This window comes from Ranitomeya imitator, chromosome 1, assembly GCF_032444005.1.
Source record: "Ranitomeya imitator isolate aRanImi1 chromosome 1, aRanImi1.pri, whole genome shotgun sequence".
Classification (NCBI taxonomy): domain Eukaryota; kingdom Metazoa; phylum Chordata; class Amphibia; order Anura; family Dendrobatidae; genus Ranitomeya; species Ranitomeya imitator.
In genome coordinates, this window is record NC_091282.1 from 327,365,748 (window position 1) to 327,387,657 (window position 21,910).

General features: G+C 44.6%; 1 protein-coding gene across 1 annotated transcript in view; it reads right to left on the minus strand.

Moving 5' to 3' along the window:
* SEZ6L (seizure related 6 homolog like) overlaps window positions 1–21,910 on the minus strand; it is a 781,385-nt gene that overhangs the window by 265,266 nt on the left and 494,209 nt on the right. The gene's annotated exons all lie outside the window — the stretch shown is intronic.

The window sequence follows — 21,910 nt, forward strand, 5'->3', positions numbered from 1 at the left end:
TAAGTTATGGGGCTACTACCATTAAAGAATCACTGCTCCTAAATGATAACATTCCTAGGTTGATGAAATTCAGTACAATAAGATTTATTACATAAAAAAATAATGTAAACATCTTTATATTAATCTATGAAGGGGCTAACTCCTCTGTGCACACAGGGGAACATTGGACAGAAAGCTTAATGTCCATTGTAAAGTATCTTCCCCAATAAACATAATAATTGCCTGACATTCTTCTGGCACTTTTAGCTTCATATTTATGAGCATTATTAGGAACCCTAAATTAAAATTGAATTTGTAGTAAATAAACGAATAAATAGAAGTGAATATTTACTTTTGGAGATAATATAGATTTTGGAATAAATGTCATGGACTGTATATTTCCTTCATTAGAGTAAAGCCCATATTCGAAAGTACATTAATGATTTCATTAATGCAACGTGTAAATAGTGATTCCCTATTATTAGACTATTAGAAAGGCTCCCTTTATAATGGTGTCCCTATAATAACAAGGCAGGGCTGTAGGGAAATCTCAATAGATGCCATGAACATGATGATTGCAGAATTTAGACTATTTTTTCAGTGATAATGATTCAATTAATAAAATGCTTATAAAGCTTGGAACTTTCTTATAAACACATTTGTTATTTCTTGTACAGGTTTGGAAAATTATAGTTAATTATTAGTGATGAGTCAATAGTGAAATATTCGGATTCAGGAAAATCAGCACAAATACTTTCTAATACCCGTGTATTCGTACCAAATATCGGATCCAATGCAAGTCAATGGGAAAGCAGAATATTTTTCTGCTGGACCCAACAAACAGGTCTGGGGGCATGAGAAAAAACTGAAATGGATGGGATAGATAGACATAGATGAAATGTGGGCATTTCATCTGCCACGTACAGTAAAATCGCAGCGTGACAGGTTAGATTAGAATAGATAGAATAGATATATATATACACATAGAATAGATAGATATGTAGATGTCTCTGACACACACACATATATATATATATATATATATATGTACGATATTACATCTATCTATGTATAGTGGGGGAAATAAGGATTTGATCCCTTGCTGATTTTGTAAGTTTGCCTACTGGCAAAGACGTGAGCAGTCTATAATTTTAAGGGTAGATTAGTTTTAACATTGAGAGATAGAATATGAAAAATAAAATCCAGAAAATCACATTGTACAAATTATATAAATTTATTTGTCAGGAGGAATTTTGGGCCACTCCTCTTTGCAGATCATATCGAAATCATTAAGATTTTGAGGGTGTCGCTTGGCAACTCAGAGCTTCAACTCCCTCCATAAGTTTTCTTTGGGATTAGGGTCTGGAGACTGGCTTGGCCATTTCATGACGATAATGTGCTTCTTTTTGAGCCACTCCTTTGTTGTCTTGGCTGTATATTTTGGGTCACTGTTTTGCTTGAAGACCCAGCTACAACCCATTTTTAATGTCCAGGTGGAGGGAAAGAGTTTGTCACTCAGGATTTTACTGTACATGGCTCCATCCATTCTCTCTTTGATGCAGTGAAGTAGTCTTGTGCCCTTAACAGAGAAACACCCAAAACATAACATTTCCACCTCCATGCTTGACAGCACGGACAGTGATCTTTGGGTCAAAGGCAGCATTTCTGTTCCTCCAAACATGGCGAGTTGAGTTAATGCTAAAGACCTCAATTTTTGTCTCATCTGACCACGGCACCTTCTCCCAATCACTCACAGAATCATCCAGGTGTTCATTGGCAAACTTTAGATGGGTCCGCACATGTGCCTTCTTGACCAGGGGAATCTTGCGGGCACTGCAGGATTTTAAACCTTTACGGTGTAATATGTTACCAATGGTTTTCTTGGTGACTGTGGTCCCAGATGCTGTGAGATCATTAATAAGTTCCCCCGTGTAGTTTTAGGCTGATTTCTCACCTTCCTTATGATCAAGGATTCCCCATGTGGTGAGATTTTGCATGATGGCCCAGATCGATGTCGATTGACAGTCATTTTGAATTTCTTCCATTTTCTTTCTATTGTACCAACAGTTACCTCCTTCTCACCCAGCGTATTACTTATGGTTTTGCAGCCCATTCCAGCTTTGTGCAGGTCTATGGTCTTGACTCTGACATCCTTATAAAGCTCTTTGGTCTTGCTCATGTTGTAGAGGTTAGAGTCTGACTGATTAATTGAGTCTGTAGACAGGAGTCTTTTACAAAGTTGACTATGTAAGATAGCTGTTTTTAACCCCTTTCTGACCTTAGACATACTATCCCGTCGAGGTGCCCTGGGCCTATCTGACCCTCGACGGGATAGTACGTCATATGCGATCGGCAGCGCTCACGGGGGGAGCGCCGCCGATCGCGGCCGGGTGTCAGCTGCCTATCGCAGCTGACATCCGGCACTATGTGCCAGGAGCGGTCACGGACCGCCCCCGGCACATTAACCCCCGGCACACCGCGATCAAACATGATCGCGATGTGCCGGCGGTATAGGGAAGCATCGCGCAGGGAGGGGGCTCCCTGCGGGCTTCCCTGAGACCCCCGCAACAACGCGATGTGATCGCGTTGCTGCGAGGGTCTCCTACCTCCTTCCTCGCTGCAGGCCCCGGATCCAAGATGGCCGCGGCATCCGGGTCCTGCAGGGAGGGAGGTGGCTTCACAGAGCCTGCTCAGAGCAGGCACTGTGAAGCCTGCAGTGCTGCATGTCAGATCGGTGATCTGACAGAGTGCTGTGCAAACTGTCAGATCACCGATCTGTGATGTCCCCCCATGGGACAAAGTAAAAAAGTAAAAAAATTTTTTTTCAAAATGTATAAAAAAAATTAAAAAAAATTCTTAAATAAGGAAAAAAAATATATATATTATTCCCATAAATAACGATCCACGTAGAGAATAAATGAAAGTGGCACTCACCCAGATGTTGCTGAATAATGATGTCCTTTATTCAGAAAAACAAATGGACAAACATGGAGAGGAGAGGCGGCTGGTAGCAGTTAGGGTGCGGGAAGGAGGAAAGGGACGACGGCCGTTTCGCGCTTGTGCGCTTCTACGCGTCCAGGGCGCGAAACAGCCGTCGTCCCTTTCCTCCTTCCCGCTCCCTAACTGCTACCAGCCGCCTCTCCTCTCCATGTTTGTCCATTTGTTTTTCTGAATAAAGGACATCATTATTCAGGTGAGTGCCACTTTCATTTATTCTCTACGTGGATCGTTATTATATATCTTATGGTTGAGCACCACCCATTAGTTTCCATCCTGGATTTTGTGCCGCATATGTCCTGAATTGAATCCTGCGTGAAGAAGTGAATTGTTTGCCTCTTAGCCGCCTTAGTGCCTTCCTACTTTTAGCTTCTTTGCATTGCATTCCCATAAATACATTTCATTATCTAAATAATAAACAAAACAATAAAAGTACACATATTTAGTATCGCCGCGTCCGTAACGACCCCACCTATAAAACTGGCCCACTAGTTAACCCCTTCAGTAAACATCGTGAGAAAGAAAAAAAAAAACGAGGCAAAAAACAACGCTTTATTATCATACCGCCGAACAAAAAGTGGAATAACACGCGATCAAAAAGACAGATATAAATAACCATGATACCTCTGAAAACGTCATCTTGTCCCGCAAAAAACGAGCCACCATACAGCATCATTAGCAAAAAAATAAAAAAGTTACAGTCCTGAGAATAAAGCGATGCAAAAATAATTATTTTTTCTATAAAATAGTTTTTATCGTATAAAAGCGCCAAAACATAAAAAAATTATATAAATGAGGTATCGCTGTAATTGTACTTACCTGAGGAATAAAACTGCTTTATCAATTTTACCAAACACGGAACGATATAAACGCCTCCCCCAAAAGAAATTCACGAAAAGCTGGTTTTTGGTCATTCTGCCTCACAAAAATCGTAATAAAAAGCGATCAAAAAATGTCACATGCCCAAAAATGTTACCAATAAAAACGTCAACTCGTCCCGCAAAAAACAAGACCTCACATGACTCTGTGGACCAAAATATGGAAAAATTATAGCTCTCAAAATGTGGTAACGCAAAAAATATTTTTTGCAATAAAAAGCGTCTTTCAGTGTGTGACGGCTGCCAATCATAAAAATCCGCTAAAAAACCCGCTATAAAAGTAAATCAAACCCCCCTTCATCACCCCCTTAGTTAGGGAAAAATTAAAAAATGTATTTATTTCCCCATTAGGGCTAGGGTTAGGGTTAGGGCTAGGATTAGGGTTAGGGTTAGGGCTAGGATTAGGGTTAGGGTTAGGGCTAGGGTTAGGACTAGGGTTAGGGCTAGGGTTAGGGTTAGGGTTAGGGCTAGGGTTAGGGCTAGGGTTAGGGCTAGGGTTAGGGTTAGGGCTAGGGTTAGGGTTAGGGCTAGGGTTAAGGCTAGGGTTAGTACTAGGGTTAGGGTTAGGGCTAGGGTTAAGGCTAGGGTTAGGGCTAGGGTTAGGGTAAGGGCTAGGGTTAGGGTTAGGGCTAGGGCTAGGGTTAGGGCTAGGACTAGGGTTAGGGCTAGGGTTAGGGTTGGGGCTACAGTTAGGGTTGGGGCTAAAGTTAGGGTTAGGGCTAAAGTTACGGTTAGGGTTTAGATTACATTTACAGTTGGGAATAGGGTTGGGATTAGGGTTGGGATTAGGGGTGTGTCAGGGTTAGAAGTGTGGTTAGGGTTAATGTTGGGATTAGGGTTAGGGGTGTGTTTGGATTAGGGTTTCAGTTATAATTGAGGGGTTTCCACTGTTTAGGCACATCAGGGGCTCTAGAAACGCGACATGGCGTCCGATCTCAATTCCAGCCAATTCTGCGTTGAAAAAGTAAAACAGTGCTCCTTCCCTTCCGAGCTCTCCCGTGTGCCCAAACAGGGGTTTACCCCAACACATGGGGTATCAGCGTACTCAGGACAAATAGGACAACAACTTTTGGGGTCCAATTTCTTCTGTTACCCTTGGGAAAATACAAAACTGGGGGCTAAAAAATAATTTTTGTGGGAAAAAAAAGACTTTTTATTTTCACGGCTCTGCGTTATAAACTGTAGTGAAACACTTAGGGGTTCAAAGTTCTCACAACACATCTAGATGAGTTTCCTGGGGGGTCTAGTTTCCAAAATGGTGTCACTTGTGTTTTTTTTTTACTGTTTAGGTACATTAGGGGCTCTGCAAACGCAATGTGACACCTGCAGACCATTCCATCTAAGTCTGTATTCCAAATGGCGCTCCTTCCCTTCCGAGCCCTCCCATGCGGCCAAACAGTGGTTCCCCCCACATATGGGGTATCAGCGCACTCAGGACAAATTGTACAACAAATTTTGGGGTCCAATTTCTCCTGTTACCCTCGGGAAAATACAAAACTGGGGGCTAAAAAATAATTTTTGTGGGAAAAAATGTTTGATTTATTTTTACGGCTCTGCATTATAAACTTCTGTGAAGCCCTTGGTGGGTCAAAGCACTCAAAACACATCTAGATAAATTCCTTAGGGGGTCTACTTTCCAAAATGGTGTCACTTGTGGGGGGTTTCAATGTTTAGGCACATCAGTGGCTCTCCAAACGCAACATGGCGTCCCATCTCAATTCCAGTCAATTTTGCATTGAAAAGTCAAATGGCGCTCCTTCCCTTCCGAGCTCTGCCATGCGCCCAAACAGTGGTTTACCCCCACATAAGGTGTATCAGCGTACTCAGGACAAATTATACAACAACTTTTGGTGTCCAATTTCTTCTCTTACCCTTGGGAAAATAAAAAATTGGGGTCGAAAAGATAATTTTTGTGAAAAAATATGATTTTTTATTTTTACGGTTCTGCATTATAAACTTCTGTGAAGCACTTTGTTCTGCCCATCTTAATGTGCAGAAAGTTAATTATCATGTTATTCAAGTTGTGGCCACTGGACGTCATCAGTTGGCTACTTTTCATGTTGTTTACCAACCTTTCCCTCAGAAGAGCAATGTCTTATGGGTTAGTTCCGCCCTCATTCTTCTTGTGGAAGACAAGCTTCAGTAGCCATTTTTCCTCAGTTCTGAAGAGAGGCACACGTGCTCCTGTCTCGCTTACTTTCTTACCCCTGTCCTAACGGATCTCGGTACATTTATAAAGGTTTAATGCATCTTATGTTTGTGTTAGCATTTAAACCTTATGCAGTTCCTATAGTCAGATATAGTTAGGCAGATGTGCTTTGCAGCTTGCAGTTAGGTTAATGTGTACTCTGCATTTAGATAGATGCATCTTTGTATAGTATAGGGCAGTGCTGCAGAATTACTGTGTAATGCACTCTGTATAATTTCTGCTGTAATGTCCCAGTTATTTATGTGATTGCACCCTGTATGTGCATATACTAAAATGCTGTTATTCTTTACAGTTTTTCACCAGTCATCCACTATGATTATTCACTGAACATCCACCTTGTACATCAACATCATTCACTATTCGATCATCTACTATGAATACTGTCCACCATTGTTGTTCAACGTTATAGTTTTGGTTATCATCACCCTAATAAATAAGACTTAAGCATCAACACAGTCTGTTTACTGGGATGTGGATGAAGGTTTAGCCGTATGTTGGAATCCACACAGCATCCTACGTGGAGGAAGGCAGAACAGTGAAAAACGAGACCGCCAGTTGCAGGCCGTGATTGTAAAGCAAGAACAGATTAGCTGCCTTTAGTGAAACTGATAGCCGGTCGCAGGCTGTAGTTGATCAGACTGTACGGAACCGCTAACACCCACACTGCTCCGCATTCGGGTATCACAGCAGCCGCCATACAGCCGCAGAACTATACTGCAGCCTGCCAAGAAGAGCTACATGATTCCCGCCACACGGAAGCTCACCACACATAGACTCAGTTTCCCGCCAAAACACTCAGCAGTACGCAGCTAAGCGCACTATGTCTCGAAACAACACATCCTCACTCAAGACAAGGTCACGAGCAAGCTCTAACAGGTCATTATTAGCAAAGCTGGCTGCTGTCGCTCGTGCTGAAGCTGAAGCAGCCAAAGCGAGGTCCTCCTTTGCCGAGAAAGAAATGCATCTAAAGCTGAGACAAGCAGAGCAAGAGGCAGAAAGTACGCGCCTGCAAGTGTCTCTAGAAAGACTTATGGCAGACAAAGAGGCAGCAGCTGCAATAGCTAAGGCAGAGTACTTGGAAGCCATGATGGATCCTGATTATGAGAGACGCAGCAACGTTCTTGAAACAGATCTAGAGCAGCAAGGTCCAGCTCAGCGCGTCGCAGAGTACGTTCATCGACACTCCAGCATGGACAACACCCTAGATAGACTACAACGATCAGCCTACGTCGATTATCATCGATCCAACCCCGAACTTCGCTACTACAAACAAGAAGACATCCAACACAGAGGAGTCGACCACAGCTACCGTTCCACTGAGAAGAAGGTACAGCTCCCACCTCACCTTAAAGAGACATCTTCTTCACCAGAAAGGTACTATGCAGACTGTCCGAAGCCAAGAGCGTCTCACAGGTATGGTAATGCACCACACACTAGACATGGCTATAACATACCGGCTCGTACCAACACTGATCAAGCCACCGTAGACTTGGCAAAGTTCTTTGCCCACCGAGAACTGGTAACAAAAGGACTTGTAAAGTTCACTGACAAAGCCGAAAACTATAGGTCATGGCGAGCTTCGTTCCAGAACGCCATTCAGGGACTGGACCTTTCTAGTAGTGAGGAGTTAGATCTCCTGGTAAAGTGGCTTGGAACTGAATCGGTCGAGCATGCTAAAAGACTAAGAGACATTAACATAGAATACCCACACATAGGTTTACGTAAAGTGTGGGAAAGACTTGACGAATGCTATGGGTCCGTAGAAGTAATAGAGAATGCTTTATTGAAAAGAATTGATGATTTCCCTAAGATAGGGCCCAAGGGTTATCAAAGACTTAGAGAATTGAGTGATTTATTGATAGAGTTACAGGTCGCCCAGAAGGAAGGTCACTTGGCTGGATTGGCATTCTTAGACACTGCTAGGGGTGTCAATCCAATAGTACAAAAACTTCCTTACAATCTTCAAGAGAGGTGGATTATACATGGTTCACGGTATAAACAAATTCATAACGTACCATTCCCTCCTTTTACTGTATTTGTTGAGTTTGTCACCCAGCAAGCCAAGATCAGAAATGACCCTAGTTTTGATTTCACTGTGTCATGTTCCACTACCCCTGGTGTCAAACCCAGTAAGACACCCGTGGCAGTCCATAAAACTGATATTGATTCCACAGGTCCTCCATACAAGACAACTAAGCCCCCTACGGAAGAGAGCAAACCTCAGGATGTCAGTAAGCAGTGTCCTCTACACAGGAAACCACATCCTCTACTAAAGTGCAGAGCTGTTGTGAGTTCTGTGGCAGAGCTCCCTCCTGTGGTCACAGGTGGTGCTTCGGCTGGTTCTCTCTGTGGGCTTCTGTTGGTGGAGGGAAGTGGTACTGCGGCTTCTGAGTTTCCTCCCTCAGGTGATCTGGTGAGGTCGTTAGGTGCTTCTCTACTTAACTCCACCTAATGCTTTGATCCTGGCTTCCTGTCAATGTTCCAGTGTTGGACTTGCATTTCCCTGGATCATTCCTGTGGCCTGCTGCTCTGCATAGCTAAGTTCTTCTTTGCTATTTGTTTGCTATTTTTTCTGTCCAGCTTGTCTAATTTGTTGCTGGAAGCTCTGGGACGCAAAGGGTGTACCTCCGTGCCGTTAGTTCGGTACGGAGGGTCTTTTTGCCCCCTTTGCGTGGTTTTCTTTAGGGTTTTGTGTAGACCGCAAAGTTACCTTTTCTATCCTCGATCTGTTAAGAAAGTCGGGCCTCACTTTGCTGAATCTATTTCATCTCTACGTTTGTCTTTTCATCTTAACTCACAGTCATTATATGTGGGGGGCTGCCTTTTCCTTTGGGGTATTTCTCTGAGGCAAGGTAGGCTTATTTTCTATCTTCAGGCTAGTTAGTTTCTCAGGCTGTGCCGAGTTGCATAGGCAGAGTTAGGCGCAATCCACGGCTGCCTCTGGTGTTGTTTGGAGAGGATTAGGGATTGCGGTCTGCAGAGTTCCCACGTCTCAGAGCTCGTTCTATGATTTTGGGTTATTGTCAGATCACTGTATGTGCTCTGACCGCTATGTCCATTGTAGTACTGAATTGCCTTTCATAACAGTACAGGAAGCCAAAAGTACTAATGATTCTCAATAGAGGGAAAAAAGAAGTTCTGAGACCATTTTTTTTTCTTTGCACTGTGTTTTGCCTTTTTTTTCCCCGAGACATTTGGGTGGTTCAGTACACAGGTGTAGCGATGGACATTAGAAGTCTGTCTTCATTTGTGGATCAGCTCTCGGCAAGAGTACAAAAGATTCAAGACACTATTGATCAGAAAGCTATGTTGGAACCAAGAATTCCTATTCCTGATTTGTTTTTTGGAGATAGAACTAAGTTTCTGAGTTTCAAAAATAATTGTAAATTATTTCTGGCCTTGAAACCTCGCTCCTCTGGTGATCCAGTTCAACAGGTTTTGATTGTTATTTCTTTTTTGCGCAGCGACCCTCAGGACTGGGCATTTTCTCTTGCGCCAGGAGATCCTGCATTGAGTAATATCGATGCGTTTTTCCTGGCGCTCGGATTGCTGTACGATGAACCTAATTCAGTGGATCAAGCAGAGAAAAATTTGCTGGCTCTTTGTCAGGGTCAGTATGAGATAGAGGTATATTGTCAGAAATTTAGAAAGTGGTCCGTGCTCACTCAATGGAATGAATCTGCGCTGGCAGCTATGTTCAGAAAGGGTCTCTCTGAAGCCCTTAAGGATGTCATGGTGGGATTTCCTGAGTCTATGTCTTTGGCCATTCAGATCGGTCGACGCTTGCGTGAGCGTAAATCTGTGCACCATTTGGCGGTATTACCTGAGCTTAAACCTGAGCCTATGCAGTGCGATAGGACTTTGACCAGAGTTAAACGGCAAGAACACAGACGTCTGAATGGGCTGTGTTTCTACTGTGGTGATTCCACTCATGCTATCTCTGATTGTCCTAAGCGCACTAAGCGGTTCGCTAGGTCTGCCACCATTGGTACGGTACAGTCAAAATTTCTTCTGTCCGTTACCTTGATCTGCTCTTTGTCATCGTATTCTGTCATGGCATTTGTGGATTCAGGCGCTGCCCTGAATTTGATGGACTTGGAGTATGCTAAGCGTTGTGGGTTTCTCTTAGAGCCCTTGCAGTGTCCTATTCCATTGAGAGGAATTGATGCCACGCCTTTGGCCAAGAATAAGCCTCAATACTGGACCCAGCTGACCATGTGCATGGCTCCTGTACATCAGGAGGTTATTCGCTTTCTGGTGTTGCATAATCTGCATGATGTGGTCGTGTTGGGGTTGCCATGGCTACAAGCCCATAATCCAGTATTAGATTGGAAATCCATGTCGGTGTCCAGCTGGGGTTGTCAGGGGGTACATGGTGATGTTCCATTTCTGTCAATTTCATCATCCACCCCTTCTGAGGTTCCAGAGTTCTTGTCTTATTACCGGGATGTATTTGATGAGCCCAAGTCCGATGCCCTACCTCCGCATAGGGATTGTGATTGTGCTATCAATTTGTTTCCTGGTAGTAAATTCCCAAAAGGTCGACTGTTTAATTTATCCGTGCCTGAGCACGCCGCTATGCACAGTTATGTGAAGGAATCCCTGGAGAAGGGGCATATTCGCCCGTCATCGTCACCATTAGGAGCAGGGTTCTTTTTTGTAGCCAAGAAGGATGGTTCGCTGAGACCTTGTATAGATTACCGCCTTCTAAATAAGATCACGTTTAAATTTCAGTACCCCTTGCCATTGTTATCTGATTTGTTTGCTCGGATTAAGGGGGCTAGTTGGTTCACCAAGATTGATCTTCGTGGTGCGTATAATCTGGTGCGAATCAGGCGAGGAGATGAATGGAAAACTGCATTTAATACGCCCGAGGGTCATTTTGAGTATCTAGTGATGCCATTCGGACTTGCCAATGCTCCATCAGTGTTTCAGTCCTTTATGCATGACATCTTCAGAGAGTACCTGGATAAATTCCTGATTGTGTACTTGGATGACATTTTGATCTTCTCGGATGATTGGGAGTCTCATGTGAAGCAGGTCAGAACAGTTTTTCAGGTCCTGCGTGCTAATTCTTTGTTTGTGAAGGGATCAAAGTGTCTCTTTGGTGTGCAGAAGGTTTCATTTTTGGGGTTCATCTTTTCCCCTTCTACTATCGAGATGGATCCTGTTAAGGTCCAAGCCATCCATGATTGGACTCAGCCGACATCTCTGAAAAGTCTGCAAAAGTTCCTGGGCTTTGCTAATTTTTATCGTCGCTTCATCTGCAATTTTTCTAGTATTGCCAAACCATTGACCGATTTGACCAAGAAGGGTGCTGATTTGGTCAATTGGTCTTCTGCTGCTGTGGAAGCTTTTCAAGACTTGAAGCGTCATTTTTCTTCTGCCCCTGTGTTGTGTCAACCAGATGTTTCTCTTCCGTTCCAGGTCGAGGTTGATGCTTCTGAGATTGGAGCAGGGGCTGTTTTGTCGCAGAGAGGTTCTGATTGCTCAGTGATGAAACCATGCGCTTTTTTTTCCAGGAAGTTTACGCCTGCTGAGCGAAATTATGATGTGGGCAACCGAGAGTTGCTGGCCATGAAGTAGGCATTCGAGGAGTGGCGTCATTGGCTTGAAGGAGCTAAGCATCGCGTGGTGGTATTGACTGATCATAAGAACTTGACTTATCTTGAGTCTGCTAAGCGGTTGAATCCTAGACAGGCTCGTTGGTCGCTGTTTTTTGCCCGTTTTGACTTTGTGATTTCGTACCTTCCGGGCTCTAAAAATGTGAAGGCGGATGCTCTGTCTAGGAGTTTTGTGCCCGACTCTCCGGGTTTGTCTGAGCCGGCGGGTATCCTCAAGGAAGGAGTAATTGTGTCTGCCATCTCCCCTGATTTGCGGCGGGTGCTGCAAAAATTTCAGGCTAATAAACCTGATCGTTGTCCAGCGGAGAGACTGTTTGTCCCTGATAGGTGGACCAATAAAGTTATCTCTGAGGTTCATTGTTCGGTGTTGGCTGGTTATCCTGGAATCTTTGGTACCAGAGCGTTGGTGGCTAGATCCTTTTGGTGGCCGTCTCTGTCGCGGGATGTGCGTGTTTTTGTGCAGTCCTGTGGGATTTGTGCTCGGGCTAAGCCCTGCTGTTCTCGTGCCAGTGGGTTGCTTTTGCCCTTGCCGGTCCCGAAGAGGCCTTGGACACATATCTCTATGGATTTTATTTCTGATGTTCCCGTTTCTCAAAAGATGTCAGTCATTTGGGTGGTCTGTGATCGCTTTTCTAAGATGGTCCATCTGGTACCCTTGTCTAAATTGCCTTCCTCCTCTGATTTGGTGCCATTGTTCTTCCAGCATGTGGTTTGTTTACATGGCATTCCAGAGAATATCGTTTCTGACAGAGGTTCCCAGTTTGTTTCAAGGTTTTGGCGAGCCTTTTGTGGTAGGATGGGCATTGACTTGTCTTTTTCCTCGGCTTTCCATCCTCAGACTAATGGCCAGACCGAACGAACCAATCAGACCTTGGAAACATATCTGAGATGCTTTGTTTCTGCCGATCAGGATGACTGGGTGTCCTTTTTGCCTTTGGCTGAGTTCGCCCTTAATAATCGGGCCAGCTCGGCTACCTTGGTTTCACCATTTTTCTGCAATTCTGGGTTCCATCCTCGTTTCTCTTCAGGACAGGTTGAGTCTTCGGACTGTCCTGGTGTGGATACTGTGGTGGACAGGTTGCAGCAGATTTGGACTCATGTAGTGGACAATTTGACCTTGTCCCAGGAGAAGGCTCAACGTTTCGCTAATCGCAGACGCCGTGTGGGTCCCCGACTTCGTGTTGGGGATCTGGTTTGGTTATCTTCTCGTCATATTCCTATGAAGGTTTCCTCTCCTAAGTTTAAACCTCGTTTCATTGGTCCGTATAGGATTTCTGAGGTTCTTAATCCTGTGTCTTTTCGTCTGACCCTTCCAGATTCTTTTTCCATACATAACGTATTCCATAGGTCATTGTTGCGGAGATACGTGGCACCTATGGTTCCATCTGTTGATCCTACTGCCCCGGTTTTGGTGGAGGGGGAATTGGAGTATATTGTGGAGAAGATTTTGGATTCTCGTGTTTCTAGACGGAAACTCCAGTATCTGGTTAAATGGAAGGGTTATGCTCAGGAAGATAATTCCTGGGTTTTTGCCTCTGATGTCCATGCTGCCGATCTTGTTCGTGCCTTTCATGTGGCTCATCCTGGTCGGCCTGGGGGCTCTGGTGAGGGTTCGGTGACCCCTCCTCAAGGGGGGGTACTGTTGTGAGTTCTGTGGCAGAGCTCCCTCCTGTGGTCACGGGTGTAGCTTCGGCTGGTTCTCTCTGTGGGCTTCTGTTGGTGGAGGGAAGTGGTACTGCGGCTTCTGAGTTTCCTCCCTCAGGTGATCTGGTGAGGTCGTTAGGTGCTTCTCTACTTAACCCCACCTAATGCTTTGATCCTGGCTTCCTGTCAATGTTCCAGTGTTGGACTTGCATTTCCCTGGATCATTCCTGTGGCCTGCTGCTCTGCATAGCTAAGTTCTTCTTTGCTATTTGTTTGCTATTTTTTCTGTCCAGCTTGTCTAATTTGTTGCTGGAAGCTCTGGGACGCAAAGGGTGTACCTCCGTGCCGTTAGTTCGGTACGGAGGGTCTTTTTGCCCCCTTTGTGTGGTTTTCTTTAGGGTTTTGTGTAGACCGCAAAGTTACCTTTTCTATCCTCGATCTGTTAAGAAAGTCGGGCCTCACTTTGCTGAATCTATTTCATCTCTACGTTTGTCTTTTCATCTAACTCACAGTCATTATATGTGGGGGGCTGCCTTTTCCTTTGGGGTATTTCTCTGAGGCAAGGTAGGCTTATTTTCTATCTTCACGCTAGTTAGTTTCTCAGGCTGTGCCGAGTTGCATAGGCAGAGTTAGGCGCAATCCACGGCTGCCTCTGGTGTTGTTTGGAGAGGATTAGGGATTGCGGTCTGCAGAGTTCCCACGTCTCAGAGCTCGTTCTATGATTTTGGGTTATTGTCAGATCACTGTATGTGCTCTGACCGCTATGTCCATTGTAGTACTGAATTGCCTTTCATAACACAGAGCCTTCAGGGAGAAGACTTTAGAGGATCGCAAAGTTTTCCTCAAGGAAAACAACATCTGCTTCAAATGCTGTGCTACAACCTCTCACTTCGCCAGGAACTGTGGAGCTAGCGTGAAATGTGCAGAATGCAGCAGCACGGATCACAATACAGCCTTGCATCCTGGACCACCTCCAGCAGTGTTGTCACAAGCAGAGGAGCACGATGAGAAACAGAAGAACACCGACGAAGACACCCCTGCGGTCACCTCTCAATGTACGGAGATCTGTAAGGGACTCACGGGACGAAGATCCTGCTCAAAAATCTGCCTTGTCCGAGTCTATCCAACAGGCCACAGAGACAAAGCGCTCAAGATATATGCAATCCTAGATGACCAAAGTAATAGGTCTTTAGCCAGGTCCATCTTCTTTGACAACTTCAACATTGTAGGCCCCGGTTCTCCCTACTCCCTTAGGACATGTTCAGGTACCGTCGAGACGGCGGGGAGGAAAGCAACCGGATACAAAGTGGAGTCCATGGATGGCCAGACCTGTCTGTCACTACCGACCATCCTGGAGTGCAACCAGATTCCTGACAACAGGTCTGAGATACCTTCACCAGAGGTGGCAACGTATCACCCCCACCTGAAGCGTATAGCCCAACTGATACCTGAGTTGGAACCAGAAGCCTCAATAGCTTTACTTCTGGGAAGAGATATACTACGAATCCACAAAACTAGAGAATATATCAACGGCTCACGAAATGCTCCATACGCTCAGAGGCAAGACCTTGGATGGGTCATTGTAGGAGATGTCTGTCTAGGAGGAGCACACAAGCCGGTCTCAGTCAACAGTATGCTTACCAGCACACTAGAAAATGGACGTCCATCTCTCTTCCAGCCGTGTCACAATAGTCTGCTGGTAAAGGAACTACCGAGCAGCACTCCCCTACCTTGCCCTTTCTCAGTTCCTATCAACGAAGACCATGCCTGTGAAGGTGAACAAGACCACATAGGATGTACAGTCTTCCACAGGACGAAGAAAGACAACAAGGTAGCGATGTCTATAGAAGACAAGATATTCTTGGACATCATGGACGAACAAATAGTCAAGGATACGTCGAATAGTTGGGTCGCACCTCTACCATTTCGACCTCAGAGGAGACGCCTACCCAACAACAAGGAATTGGTCTACAGCAGATTCATCTCCCTAAGACACAAGCTTCAGAAGTCACCTGAGATGAAGGAACATTTCTTTACCTTCATGGGAAAGATATTCCAGAACAACCATGCAGAGATTGCACCTGCACTTCAACACGGAGAGGAGTGTTGGTACCTGCCCATCTTCGGAGTGTACCATCCTAAGAAGCCAGGTCAAATTAGAGTGGTATTCGACAATTGCCAAATGCGAAGACGTGTCATTGAATGATGTCTTACTGTCGGGCCCAGACCTCAGCAACAGACTTCTGGAAGTATTACTCTGTTTCCGAAGAGATTCAGTGGCATTTATGGCTGACATACAACAGATGTTCCACTGTTTTCTCGTCAAAGAGGAACACAGAAACTACCTGAGGTTCTTCTGGTACCGTGACAACGACCCGGACAAAGACATCGAAGAGTATCGGATGCGGGTACACATCTTTGGGAACAGCCCTTCCCCAGCGGTCACAATCTACGGCCTCCGACATTCTGCCAAAAAGGGTGAAGAAGAGTATGGCTCGGACGTCAGGTCCTTTGTGGAAAAGGATTTTTACGTGGATGACTGTTTGAAGTCCACACCGACAAGTGAGGCCGCAATCAGTCTACTAAAGAGGACTCCCTGACAAACAAGATGGAAGAACTAGAAGCAGAAATATCTACAGGTAACTTTGACATAGTGGGAATAACCGAGACATGGTTAGATGAAAGCTATGACTGGGCAGTTAACTTACAGGGTTACAGTCTGTTTAGAAAGGATCGTAAAAATCGGAGAGGAGGAGGGGTTTGTCTCTATGTAAAGTCTTGTCTAAAGTCCACTTTAAGGGAGGATATTAGCGAAGGAAATGAGGATGTCGAGTCCATATGGGTCGAAATTCATGGAGGGAAAAATGGTAACAAAATTCTCATTGGGGTCTGTTACAAACCCCCAAATATAACAGAAACCATGGAAAGTCTACTTCTAAAGCAGATAGATGAAGCTGCAACCCATAATGAGGTCCTGGTTATGGGGGACTTTAACTACCCGGATATTAACTGGGAAACAGAAACCTGTGAAACCCATAAAGGCAACAGGTTTCTGCTAATAACCAAGAAAAATTATCTTTCACAATTGGTGCAGAATCCAACCAGAGGAGCAGCACTTTTAGACCTAATACTATCTAATAGACCTGACAGAATAACAAATCTGCAGGTGGTCGGGCATCTAGGAAATAGCGACCACAATATTGTACAGTTTCACCTGTCTTTCACTAGGGGGACTTGTCAGGGAGTCACAAAAACACTGAACTTTAGGAAGGCAAAGTTTGACCAGCTTAGAGATGCCCTTAATCTGGTAGACTGGGACAATATCCTCAGAACTAATAATACAGATAATAAATGGGAAATGTTTAAGAACATCCTAAATAGGCAGTGTAAGCGGTTTATACCTTGTGGGAATAAAAGGACTAGAAATAGGAAAAACCCAATGTGGCTAAACAAAGAAGTAAGACAGGCAATTAACAGTAAAAAGAAAGCATTTGCACTACTAAAGCAGGATGGCACCATTGAAGCTCTAAAAAACTATAGGGAGAAAAATACTTTATCTAAAAAACTAATTAAAGCTGCCAAAAAGGAAACAGAGAAGCACATTGCTAAGGAGAGTAAAACTAATCCCAAACTGTTCTTCAACTATATCAATAGTAAAAGAATAAAAACTGAAAATGTAGGCCCCTTAAAAAATAGTGAGGAAAGAATGGTTGTAGATGACGAGGAAAAAGATAACATATTAAACACCTTCTTCTCCACGGTATTCACGGTGGAAAATGAAATGCTAGGTGATATCCCAAGAAACAATGAAAACCCTATATTAAGGGTCACCAATCTAACCCAAGAAGAGGTGCGAAACCGGCTAAATAAGATTAAAATAGATAAATCTCCGGGTCCAGATGGCATACACCCACGAGTACTAAGAGAACTAAGTAATGTAATAGATAAACCATTATTTCTTATTTTTAGGGACTCTATAGCGACAGGGTCTGTTCCGCAGGATTGGCGCATAGCAAATGTGGTGGCAATATTCAAAAAGGGCTCTAAAAGTGAACCTGGAAATTATAGGCCAGTAAGTCTAACCTCTATTGTTGGTAAAATATTTGAAGGGTTTCTGAGGGATGTTATTCTGGATTATCTCAATGAGAATAACTGTTTAACTCCATATCAGCATGGGTTTATGAGAAATCGCTCCTGTCAAACCAATCTGATCAGTTTTTATGAAGAGGTAAGCTATAGGCTGGACCACGGTGAGTCATTGGACGTGGTATATCTCGATTTTTCCAAAGCGTTTGATACCGTGCCGCACAAGAGGTTGGTACACAAAATGAGAATGCTTGGTCTGGGGGAAAATGTGTGTAAATGGGTTAGTAACTGGCTTAGTGATAGAAAGCAGAGGGTGGTTATAAATGGTATAGTCTCTAACTGGGTCGCTGTGGCCAGTGGGGTACCGCAGGAGTCAGTATTGGGACCTGTTCTCTTCAACATATTCATTAATGATCTGGTAGAAGGTTTACACAGTAAAATATCGATATTTGCAGATGATACAAAACTATGTAAAGCAGTTAATACAAGAGAAGATAGTATTCTGCTACAGATGGATCTGGATAAGTTGGAAACTTGGGCTGAAAGGTGGCAGATGAGGTTTAACAATGATAAATGTAAGGTTATACACATGGGAAGAAGGAATCAATGTCACCATTACACACTGAATGGGAAACCACTGGGTAAATCTGACAGGGAGAAGGACTTGGGGATCCTAGTTAATGATAAACTTACCTGGAGCAGCCAGTGCCAGGCAGCAGCTGCCAAGGCAAACAGGATCATGGGGTGCATTAAAAGAGGTCTGGATACACATGATGAGAGCATTATACTGCCTCTGTACAAATCCCTAGTTAGACCGCACATGGAGTACTGTGTCCAGTTTTGGGCACCGGTGCTCAGGAAGGATATAATGGAACTAGAGAGAGTACAAAGGAGGGCAACAAAATTAATAAAGGGGATGGGAGAACTACAATACCCAGATAGATTAGCGAAATTAGGATTATTTAGTCTAGAAAAAAGACGACTGAGGGGCGATCTAATAACCATGTATAAGTATATAAGGGGACAATACAAATATCTCGCTGAGGATCTGTTTATACCAAGGAAGGTGACGGGCACAAGGGGGCATTCTTTGCGTATGGAGGAGAGAAGGTTTTTCCACCAACATAAAAGAGGATTCTTTACTGTTAGGGCAGTGAGAATCTGGAATTGCTTGCCTGAGGAGGTGGTGATGGCGAACTCAGTCGAAGGGTTCAAGAGAGGCCTGGATGTCTTCCTGGAGCAGAACAATATTGTATCATACAATTAGGTTCTGTAGAAGGACGTAGATCTGGGGATTTATTATGATGGAATATAGGCTGAACTGGATGGACAAATGTCTTTTTTCGGCCTTACTAACTATGTTACTATGACTCGTGACATGCTCGCTCAGTCTAACCTAAGGTTACACAAGATTTCTTCCAACAGCCGAGAGTTGATGGAAGCCTTTCCCTCTGAAGACTATTCCAGTGATCTAAAGGATTTAGACCTCAGCATCGACCCCCTTCCCATGCAGCGGAGCCTTGGATTGCTGTGGGAACTGAAGACAGATACCTTCACCTTTCAGATCAGCAAGGATGAGAAACCCTTCACGCGCAGAGGAGTTCTTTCCTTCGTGAATAGTTTATACGACCCCTTGGGGTTCGTAGTTCCAGTAACCATCCAAGGAAAGCTGATGCTCAGGGACTTCACCCAAGACACTACAGATTGGGATGATCCACTTCCAGCGGAAAAGGCTGACCTGTGGGCAGAGTGGAGGAAGTCTCTTGAAGCCCTGACCAACCTTCGTGTGAAACGACCGTATGCTCCTGTGCCATCCACAGAGGTCAAAACGCAAAGACTTTATATTTTCTGTGATGCATCAGTCAAAGCGATTGCAGCAGTAGCGTACCTCCAAACCATAGACGTAAGCGGACAATGCCATATCGGGTTCGTTATGAGCCGGACGAAATTGGCGCCACTTCGGGAACACATGATACTCAGACTGGAACTTTGTGCTGCTGTCCTTGCAGTTGAGTTGGCTGAACTGATCTCGGATGCGACGAGTCTGAAGATCAAAGATGCAGAGTTCTACACCGATAGCAAGATGGTACTGGGGTACATCTGTAACGAGACACGACGCTTCTACGTCTACGTCAGCAACCGGGTACTTCGGGTAAGAAGATCCACCGGCCCTAATCAGTGGCACTACATACCTACTCACCACAATCCTGCGGACCACGCGACTAGATCCGTTGCTCCCAGTTATCTGAAGGACACATCATGGTTCACAGGTCCTACCTCTTTGTACCGTTCGATGCCCCACATCAGCAGGCCTGAAACTTTCGAACTTGTGGGTCCAGACACAGACGAAGAGATCCGACCTCAAGTGTCTGCTCTACATACAGAGATTTCAAGCTGCCACCTCGAATCTCACCAGTTCAGCAGGTTCTCCACCTGGAAGTCACTTGTTCGAGCTATAGCTTGTCTATTTCATGTAACCCAGTCCTACAAGTCAGCACTACCTGATAGCCAGAGACCTTGTAAAGGTTGGCATCACTGCAGGCTTGCGTTTTCTGCTCCCGACCTGGAAAGAGCTAAGGTTATAATACTTCGTGCCGTACAAAGAGAAACCTATGGCAGAGAAATAGACAACCTCAACAAGGGACAACCCATTCCTGAGGTCAGTGGGCTGAGGAAGCTCGATCCGATTGTCGATCAAGAAGGGCTGCTGAGAGTTGGTGGTCGTCTTCAAGAAGCTGAGGTAGAAGTTTCAGAGAAGCACCCGGTGATAATTCCTGGACGTCATCACGTAACAACCCTGCTGATTCAACATCATCATGTCTTAGTGAGACACCAAGGCCGTTTGTTCACTGAAGGAAAACTACGGGCAGCTGGACTATGGATAGTTGGAGCTAAGAGAAGAGTGAGCAAACTCATCTTCGACTGTGTTACGTGTCGCAAACTCCGGGGCACATTCCAAAATCCGAAGATGGGCAATATTCCACTCGACAGACTCAGTACTGAACCCCCCTTCACCAATGTTGGACTAGATGTATTCGGTCCTTGGTCTGTGGCTACACGACAGACTAGAAAAATACTTACGGAAGCAAAGTGTTGGGCAGTTCTATTCACGTGTCTGTCCATCAGAGCCGTTCATATCAAAGTAATCGAATCGATGGGCACATCAAGTTTTATAAATGCACTTCGACGCTTCATCGCAATCAGGGGCCCTGTGAAGCACATTCGTTCTGACTGAGGTACGAATTTCATCGTAGCGGCAAGAGAACTCCAAATCCCTTCCAATCTGGACATTGCTAATGTGGAAAGGTATCTAGGTGAGCAAGGATGTACCTGGACCTTCAATCCACCACACTCTTCACACATGGGAGGCACGTGGGAAAGGATGATAGGGATAGCACGCAGAATATTAGACTCTATCTTCTTGCAAGCTAACACCAGACTTAGACAAGAGAGTTTATCCACGTTCTTGGCAGAGGTCTCAGCCATCATGAATGCCAGGCCACTGACAGCACTTTCTAGTGATTCTGGAGATCCATCCATCCTTACTCCTGCAATGTTACTCACACAGAAAACCTGTGTCCCGAAAGCTCCACTTGGAGAATTCAATGACAAAGACCTCTACAGACGACAATGGAGGCAAGTACAAATCGTGACCAACGTCTTCTGGGATAGATGGAGGAAACCGTATCTCTCCACTCTGCAAACCAGGACAAAGTGGCAGAAAGACCGCCCAAACATTCAATCTGGCGATGTTGTACTCGTCAAAGACAGTCAGTCACATCGGAACAAGTGGCCTCTCGGCCTAGTCATTAAGACCCTTCCCAGTAAAGATGGGAAAGTGCGGAAAGTAGAGGTCAGAGTGTGCAAGCTTGGGGAGAACAAACTGTTCCTCAGGCCCGTTACCGAGCTTGTATTATTATTTTCCCCAAAGGAACCTAATTGTGGCATCTGTTGACGCCAAGCGGGGAGTGTTCTGCCCATCTTAATGTGCAGAAAGTTAATTATCATGTTATTCAAGTTGTGGCCACTGGAGGTCATCAGTTGCCTACTTTTCATGTTGTTTACCAACCTTTCCCTCAGAAGAGCAATGTCTTATGGGTTAGTTCCGCCCTCATTCTTCTTGTGGAAGACAAGCTTCAGTAGCCATTTTTCCTCAGTTCTGAAGAGAGGCACACGTGCTCCTGTCTCGCTTACTTTCTTACCCCTGTCCTAACGGATCTCGGTACGTTTATAAAGGTTTAATGCATCTTATGTTTGTGTTAGTATTTAAGCCTTATGCAGTTCCTATAGTCAGATATAGTTAGGCAATTGTGCTTTGCAGCTTGCAGTTAGGCTAATGTGTACTCTGCATTTAGATAGATGCATCTTTGTATAGTATAGGGCAGTGCTGCAGAATTACTGTGTAATGCACTCTGTATAATTTCTGCTGTAATGTCCCAGTTACTTATGTGATTGCACCCTGTATGTGCATATACTGAAATGCTGTTATTCTT